The sequence below is a fragment of the Octopus sinensis genome, linkage group LG11 (assembly GCF_006345805.1).
Source record: "Octopus sinensis linkage group LG11, ASM634580v1, whole genome shotgun sequence".
Taxonomy (NCBI): domain Eukaryota; kingdom Metazoa; phylum Mollusca; class Cephalopoda; order Octopoda; family Octopodidae; genus Octopus; species Octopus sinensis.
This window is the reverse complement of record NC_043007.1, coordinates 17,164,033-17,173,983: the sequence shown is the minus strand read 5'-3', so window position 1 is coordinate 17,173,983 and position 9,951 is coordinate 17,164,033. Positions and strand designations below refer to the sequence as shown.

The 9,951-nt window shown below is 32.6% G+C and overlaps 1 protein-coding gene across 2 annotated transcripts in view; it reads right to left on the bottom strand.

The window, feature by feature from the left end:
- Window positions 1-1,414: 1,414 nt before the first annotated feature.
- The window catches only part of LOC115217422 (ras-related protein Rab-4B), a 147,307-nt gene continuing 138,770 nt past the window's right edge, over window positions 1,415-9,951 (bottom strand). For both annotated transcript variants that reach the window (XM_036507124.1, XM_036507125.1), the window contains exon 10: window positions 1,415-1,908. The gene's annotated coding sequence lies outside the window, so the exon portion shown is untranslated. The remainder of the gene's footprint in view (window positions 1,909-9,951) is intronic.

Below are 9,951 nucleotides of genomic sequence, written 5' to 3'. Positions count from 1 at the left end.
CAGTCCAGCCTGTGGAACATAGGCAGAGATAGGGACAGTGTTTTAGACAGTGGACTATGGCCACTCTGGGGCACCATCTTGAAAGGTTTCAGTTGAATAAATCAAAAACAGTACTTATGATTTTTTATTTGTTTTTTTCTTTTTTTTAATCTAGTACTTTATCAGACTCTTGGTGAACTACTAAGTTAGAGGAACATAAACAAACCAATACATGTAAAAAGGGGGAAGTGGGTGACAAGCACATGCACACAATATACAGGATGGGCCAAAAGTCACGCACCAAGACATTTGACATTTTATTTATATTATTCATTATGTACAAATGTGTATTGAACTCATTTTGTGTGTGATTTTTGGCCCACCTTGTATTATATATATATATATATATATATATTACTTGTTTCAGTCATTTGACTGTGGCCATGCTGGGGCACCATCTTGAAGGGTTTTAGCTGAACAAATTGCCCTCAGAATTTTTGTTTTTTAAGCCTAGAACTTTTGGTTCTATTGGTCTTTTTGCCAAACTGCTAAATTATGACGGCGTAAACACACCAACACCAGTTGTCAAGGAATAGGGGACAAAGATACACACACACACACAATGGGCTTCTTTCAGTTTCCACTTGCCAAATCCACTCACAAGGCTTTGGTTGGCCCAAGATGGTAGAAGACGCTTGCCCAAAGTGCCACACAGTGATACCGAACCCGGAACCATGTGATTGGAAAGGAAATTTCTTACCACACAGCCATGCCTGCACCATATATATTTGGCCCACCTTGTATATTGTGTGTATGTGCTTGTCACCCACCTCCTCCTTTTACATGTATTGGTTTATGTTCTCGTTAACTTAGTAGTTCAGCTAAAGAGTCTGATAAAGTACTAGACTAAAAAATTAAAAAGCCATGAGTACCAGGACTGAGCTTGCTTATCAACCACATGGTTCCAAGTTCAGTCCCACTGCATGGCATCTTGGGCAAGTGCCTTCTGCTATAGCCTCGGGCTGACCAATGCCTTGTGAGTGGATTTGGTAGACGGAAACTGAAAGAAGCCTGTCGTATATATGTATATATATATATATTTATGTGTGTGTATATGTTTGTGTTTGTCCCCCTAGCATTGCTTGACAACCGATGCTGGTGTGTTTACGTTCCCGTCACTTAGCGGTTCGGCAAAAGAGACCGATAGAATAAGTAATGGGATTACAAAGAATAAGTCCTGTGGTCGATTTGCTCGACTAAAGGCGGTGCTCCAGCATGGCCGCAGTCAAATGACTGAAACAAGTAAAAGAGTAAAAGAGTAACTAAAATCCTTTCAAAATGATGCCCCAGAATGGCCATAGTTCAATGTCTGAAATGATTAGATGATAAAAGAAAAAGAGGAAACGAAATCAAAAAATAAAGTAACAAAAATACGTAATATGTAACAAAGTAGTTTATTGACATTTTATTCACATGTTTCCAAAACACACAAGCATTTGGTTAGATGGAAGCAGTCTATTTACATTTGACACTGCATTGTACATCAAAACTTGAGAGGCGTTGAACAAAGAAAAAAAAAGTGATAATTCTAATTAAAAATAAGAATAAGATGTCAAAATAATAATAATAATTATTATTATAATAAAATAAAAATAAATGATTGATTGTTTCAGAATTGAGTTTCCATATTTAAAATTCCATAATTGTTTCAGGAGATGAATATTTTCATTTATCCATAAAATTTATTAATCTCAATTTTTTTTTTTTAATATATTTCTGTATATCATTATTATTTATTAGTTTTAGTTTCTTTATGTATGATTTTTAAAATTTTTTTATTTCTCTCTTTTCTTTTAGAAAAGAAATATTTTAAGTATTATTTACAGCATTTAATGTCAAGGCTGAGCCATAACAGAAGTGAAAAATGTTCTGAAAGAAAAAAAAAAAAGAAAAAAAGTTGTTATGATGAGAAACAGAAAAAGCTGTTGGGAGACAAAAATAAAACAAAAAAAAAAACTAATAGTTTTTTAACAATGTTTTTGCAATGCTTTTTGAGTAAGGAACTGGAACTAAATGGAAATCAAGACAAGCACCAACAGCAAAGATGGTAAAAGTACACTCAATGTATCCATATGGAAAATAAAATAGAATTTCTTTAAAACTTCTGAAGTACAAGGAAGTGATTGTATGTGCTTGTGTTTCAACTACAGTTATTATCCAACACTATATAACTTTTCAGACTAGTAACTTCATCTTTGGAGAGAAAAAAAAAACCCCAAAAAAACTTTAATATTTACATCTATACTACATTTCGACTGATTTGATCTCTGATTCTTGGATGCAATGTACACATGCAGGAATAATGGTTGGAGATAAAACCAAAAGCAACGTAGCATAGATGAGAATGTTAAAAAAACAGTTCAATGCGAAGATTAAGCTAGTAGTACAAGAACTAATAGTAACAGTATCATCCATTGTTGTAATTTTATTTCAGTATAGTCTATATTTGTCTAAATTCATTCATTTTCTTTACTAATAATAACACAAAATTTATGAGGAACCTAAACTGCTATATATATATATATATGTATATATATGTATATATATATTATATATATATAATTTTTAAATTTAAAATGAGGGTGAGAAATTAGATATTAATTTAATTAACATCGATTTCACACCAGTGGTCTAGCATTACTGAACATACAATAACACAAATATATATATATATATATATAATTATAATAAAGGGTTATTTGCAACAAGTTCCTTAAACCACATACCGAAAATATTAGAAATAGCAGCCAAATAGGTTATCATTACTATTACCTATTTGGCTGCTATTTCTAATATTTTCGGTATGTGGTTTAAGCAACTTGTTGCAAATAACCCTTTATTATAAGGATATATAATTTTTACCGAATATGGTCCTTTCCATACCAAAATAGACTACTAGGTGAAATTTATTAATTTTATTAAATTAATTATATTTCACTCTTTATATATATATGTGTGTGTGTGTGTATGTTATACATGCATTTCATTTAATAAAAGTCTGATTCAGCTTCATGCAACTAAAATTTTTGTAGGTTCACCAAACGAACCAAATTTGTCAGACTCATAGAACCAAATCTGAAACTTCTACCAATTGTGTCAAGTGCCACTTTCTTTCATCTGTCCACTCAATCATATATATATATATATATTATATATATATATTATATATATATATATATGTATATATATAATATATATATATATATATGTATGTATGGTGTCCCAGCATGCCACAACATTTGCGTGGTATACAAAGGAATATACATGTGTATTTATGTATATATATATAATATATATGGTGTCCCAGCATGGCCACAACATTTGCGTTGGTATACAAAGGAATATATATGTATATATATATATATGGTGTCCCAGCATGGCCACAACATTTGCGTTGGTATACAAAGGAATATACATGTGTATTTATGTATATATATATATATATATGGTGTCCCAGCATGGCCACAACATTTGCGTTGGTATACAAAGGAATATATATGTATATATATATTATATATATATGGTGTCCCAGCATGGCCACACAACATTTGCGTTGGTATACAAAGGAATATACATGTGTATTTATGTATATATATATATATTGGTGTCCCAGCATGGCCACAACATTTGCGTTGGTATACAAAGGAATATACATGTGTATTTATGTATACATATATATATGGTGTCCCAGCATGGCCACAACATTTGCGTTGGTATACAAAGGAATATATATGTATATATATATATATATGGTGTCCCAGCATGGCCACAACATTTGCGTTGGTATACAAAGGAATATACATGTGTATTTATGTATATATATATATATGGTGTCCCAGCATGGCCACAACATTTGCGTTGGTATACAAAGGAATATATATGTATATATATATATATGGTGTCCCAGCATGGCCACAACATTTGCGTTGGTATACAAAGGAATATATATGTGTATTTATGTATATATATATATATGGTGTCCCAGCATGGCCACAACATTTGCGTTGGTATACAAAGGAATATATATGTGTATATATGTATATATATATGGTGTGTCCAGCATGGCCACACATTTGCGTTGGTATACAAGGAATATATATTGTATATATGTATATATATATATGGTGTCCAGCATGGCCACACAACATTTGCGTTGTATACAAAGGAATATATATGTATATGTATATATATATGGTGTCCCAGCATGGCCACAACATTTGCGTTGGTATACAAAGGAATATATATGTATATATATATATATATGGTGTCCCAGCATGGCCACAACATTTGCGTTGGTATACAAAGGAATATATATGTGTATATATGTATATATATATATGGTGTCCCAGCATGGCCACAACATTTGCGTTGGTATACAAAGGAATATATATGTATATATGTATATATATATGGTGTCCCGCATGGCCACAACATTGCGTTGGTATACAAAGGAATATATATGTATATATGTATATATATATGGTGTCCCAGCATGGCCACAACATTTGCGTTGGTATACAAAGGAATATATATGTATATATGTATATATATATGGTGTCCCAGCATGGCCACAACATTTGCGTTGGTATACAAAGGAATATATATGTATATTATGTATATATATATGGTGTCCCAGCATGGCCACAACATTTGCGTTGGTATACAAAGGAATATATATGTATATATGTATATATATATGGTGTCCCAGCATGGCCACAACATTTGCGTTGGTATACAGAGGAATATATATGTGTATTTATGTATATATATATATATGGTGTCCCAGCATGGCCACAACATTTGCGTTGGTATACAAAGGAATATATATGTATATATGTATATATATATGGTGTCCCAGCATGGCCACAACATTTGCGTTGGTATACAAAGGAATATATATATATATGTATCTATGTATATATATATGGTGTCCCAGCATGGCCACAACGTTTGCGTTGGTATACAAAGGAATATATATGTGTGTATATATATATATATATAACTCAACTGGAAGGTGTACAGAATGCCACACATGGTAAATTCTTAATTTACTGAAATTTCTGTTGGGGGACAGAGAAGGAAAACAAACAATAAAAACCTTGTGATAACAGTTAAGAAACTCTGAATAAAGGGAGATAATCTTAAGAAATTAAAAAAAATAATTTCATGGTTAAATCAACATGCCTTAGTATATATATATATATATATATTATAACAATGAGGTTCTTTGCAACAGGTTGCTAGACCACATACCGAAAGTTGCAAAGACCCTCATTGTTATAATTATATATAATTTTACCGAATATGGTCCTTTCCATACTGAAAAACTACTTGGTGAAATTTGTTGATTTTATTCAATTAATTATATTTCACCCTTTATCTGTATTGTATGTATGTATATGTATATATATATATATATATATATATATATATATAGATATATCGTATTTGTAAAAACTGACAGTTAATTAGGAACATCTCTATAATAAAGAAAACGTAAAGATTTCCCTAAGAGAGTTGTGTGTGTGAGAGAAAGAGACAGAAAAATGTAACAGATTCGGGCCCAGCTACACAGTAGCCCACCCTCTCCAAAAGCAACATAGGGTTTATAGGGTGCACCAAATCTTTATTGGCATGTTATCTGAAATAACCCGACATAAATAGGTAAATTCATTTATGCCCCTGATGCAATGGATTACATCAGAATCTTACAAAACATCCAGCTGGCCCCTACATATATGATGCGCTATCAAGAAAAGGATTGAAAATAATAATGATCATTTCAAATTTTGGCACAAGGCCAGCAATTTTAAAGGAAAGAGTAAGTAGGTCACTCTGACCCCAGTGCCCAACTGGTACTTATTTAATCATCTCCGAAAGGATGAAAAGCAAAGTCAACCTTGATGGTCTCTTTTGGACTCAGAATGTAAAAGAGCTAAAAGAAAAGGTGCTAAGCATTTTGTCCAGAATGGTAATGATTCTAACAGCTCACTGCCTTAAAAAAAAAAAAAAAAAATTTAAATGCCTAGGAAAAAAAATTATTTAGAAGAAAAAGTAAAAGAAATTTCTGGAAAGACGATTTTTCAAAAAAAAATTCTGTTTTGCAAATTTTAACTTTCTTTAAAACTGCCTCCCAATCAAATATTTAAGGTGTGAAAGAAACCTGGCAAACATCATCATCACCACCACATCACTAACTTCAATGTTAATCTTAAGTCACTTTTGGATAATTAATTCTTTTTCTACTTTCTTCTTAACATCATCATCATCATAATCTAGACTTAAGATTTAAGTTGTTTCACTGGTACTACATTTTATTGATCCCAGAAGGGTGAAAGGCAAAGTTGAACTCAGAACATAAAAAAACCAAAAAAAACTGCAAAGTATTTTGTCCAATGCTCTAACTACAGAACTAATTTTCAGAACAATTACAAGAAACACGACAGTACAAGATGAGTTATCAATATATATATATATATATATTATAACTATTAATATAGAAAAAACCAATATCCAGACTCATCATAACGATATACCCGTGTGAAAGGCAAAGTCAACCTTGATGGTCTCTTTGGACTCAGAATGTAAAGAGCTGAAAGAAAAGCTGCTGAGTACATCGTTACGATGAGTATGGATATTGATTTTCTTTATTAATAATAATAATATATTAAAAAATATATGTATATATCGCTCGTATTAAATATATAAATACTTTAATAGTATTAATATTTTTTATACAATGGAGCACTCAATATAAATTCAGTATATAATATTCTCATTGAATATATTTACCTAAAGATATATATATATATATATATATATATGTGTATATATATATAACAAAATACAGAATCTAAAATTTGCCATTCCAAGCAATAATGTAAAATACACAAAAATGATAAAGAAATTAAAATATTTATAAAGGTGTGAAGACTAAATTCAACCAATTGACTCCATTTTACAATTGATATTAATATCAAATAGTTAATATCTTTAGAGTGTGAAGTTAGTATTATACACCATGCTATTTTACATATATTTATACATACATGGTACTGCAAATTTAGGGTGAATACTTGATAAGTGTAAGCACCTGTATACGCCAGATAGTGGCAGAGGTGTTCTGTTCTTGATTTTATTTTATACATACATGAATATATACATAGACATATATATATATCAAATATTTGTCTATACTCTGCATTGGATCACACTGGGAGAAGAGCATTCTGATTTCCATGATATTGGCAAAGGTTTATCATGCTTACAGAGATTTGGATCAAACAGAGAAATGGTTACCATTTAAATTATATGCATTACATACAATCACTTATATATAAGGACATAAATGTATAATGTCAGTGGTAGTAATAGCTAGCTGTAGGTCATCAGTACAAAGATAGGACTTGGTGCTAAGATAATAGAACATGTGTGCGTGTGTATATATGCCTGTGTATGCTTTATAATCTTAACAATTAAGATTAATCATATAGTATCTATTAAGAGTTGCTGAAGCATGGAACAAACTGCCGGTATTAGTTGTTAGAGCACTGCATCCTTCAAAACTTCCATGCTTCCTGAGATTCGCCAACACTACACCTGATTTTTTCCCCTCCATACACACACAAGCATGTATCTGACTCACACATTGTTCGCTTTCCAGACATTTGTACATTACTGCATATACTTTATACGCACTTTTTGACAAGTTGTGGTGCACCTGAGCACTGTATACAATAATTTCATTATTATTATATATTATTATATTAAATTTCAATCAAATTTAATAAATGCTCCAGTAATAAAACTTCCTCATATTTTAGTGTTAAGGACACGTTATAGATTTACTGATAATTTTGTTCTGGTTACATTAACCTAAACTTCATGCAAAAAACATAACTCTGCTGTTTCCAATTGCCCATGCCATTAATGGTGCGCTGAATCTGAAATGGATCTGGTTAGCTTCATTTAGATACAAAATATCTTCAGCCACCAACTGATATCCAGTTCACAGAACATTTAAGAATATTTCTATTAGAAACATTAAATAAAGGACAGCTCCAGTTGGCCAAGTAGTTAGAATGTTTCATAGAAATATTCAAGGATCATATCCCAGCAATAATGCTGTACTATGTGTCTAAGTCAAGACATATCACTCTCAAATAGCCCAGCACACTTAGATGTAAAAACAATGGGTAAACATAGGTGACCACTATAACCAGCAAGAGCTTTGTTCAACTAATTTCCAATATAACAAGGCCACACATTTAGGGGTAGGATACTATCAATATGTGGTATATGAGTAGTACAACCACTGAAGAATGAAAGGTAAAGAGGACTGGTGGAATTTGAAACCAGAACAAAGAGCAATAATATCACAAGATGTTTTAGCCAATGCTAACAATTCTGTTAATCCACAGCTCTGTAAATATAAGTGCTTTATTATCTTACAGTGCTGAACTCAAATCCTTCCAAGAGTGTTGCTTGAGGAGAAACAAGATCCACAAAGCTGACTTGCTCTCAAGAAAATACACCATGAAACAGTGGTGTAGCTACAATGTGTGCCACCCAGGACAGCCCTTGAGTTATACAGGTTTATATAGAAGACCCAAAAGTACTGCCCCAATAAAAGTGTTCACCAGGGTAGTCCAACATTCTTGCCTCCTATAGCTATGCTATGAACGTAAAGTATTATGGTCTAATATCTTAGCAACAATCCACACCTAGTTGGCAACCTGACTTACTTTACTACATATTTTGTTTTTAAATCTACTATTCAAAATATTGTAAAATTCCATGAAATATAAATGTATGCAATTAGCAGTCTCTTAGAAACAACAGAAATACAAATTTGCAATCTGCTTCCATGTACAGAGCTGTCAACATTTATGGCCTCCACAGAGCTATCCATCATTAATTACTGTTGTAGCCAAGTGAAATATAAATATATTCTCTAGAATGTTTGCCATTAACATTTATGAGTGTTTACAGGAAATGACAAGCCTTGGCAGGAATGCTTTTGGCAAAGCCATAAATGACAGGACAGAAGCTGTGGCAACTGACAGTTGAGACAATGTGGAACCATCTGCTGCACCATCATATTTTACTTTTCATAATGTTGGTCTTTTCCATGACTAGATACTGAGGTGCCATATTTTGCTATTGTATATATATAGGAGATACTGTGGAGGCGCAATGGCCCAGTGGTTAGGGCAGCGGACTCACGGTTGTAAGATTGCGGTTTCGATTCCCAGACTGGGTGTTGTGAGTGTTTATTGAGCGAAAACACCTAAAGCTCCATGAGGCTCCGGCAGGGGGTGGTGGCGATCCCTGCTGTACTCTTTCGCCACAAACTTTCTCTCACTTTCTTCTGTTGGCCTGCTCGCTTAGCCAGCAGGGTGGCATCACTTGAAGGCTAAAACAATGCAAAGCGCATTGTGACCAGCGATGTGTAGCAACATCTGATAGTCTGGTCAGTCACAGTGATATATAGGAGATGCAGTGATACACATGCATTTCCTAAAGGCATTTTTAGTGTTAGTGAAATGACATGGCTTTAACTGGGGACCAATATTATACTTCAATCTTGTGAGAAGATTACTATTTCCTTTATAATACTTCTCATTAATCTTTCACCTTACTTGTTTCAGTCATTGAACTGCAGCCATATTGGAGCACCACCTTGAAGGGCTTAGCTGAACAAATTGACCCCAGTAATTATTTTTTAAGACTGGTACTTATTCCATCAGTCTTTTTTGCTGAACCGCTCAGTTATGGGGATATAAACAAACCAACACCGGTTGTCAAGCAATGGTAAGGAGACAAACAAAACATACATGATGGGATTCCACACAGTTTCTTCTACTAATGTTAAAAATTTCTCACTTGTAGATAATGCCACAAATTATATTC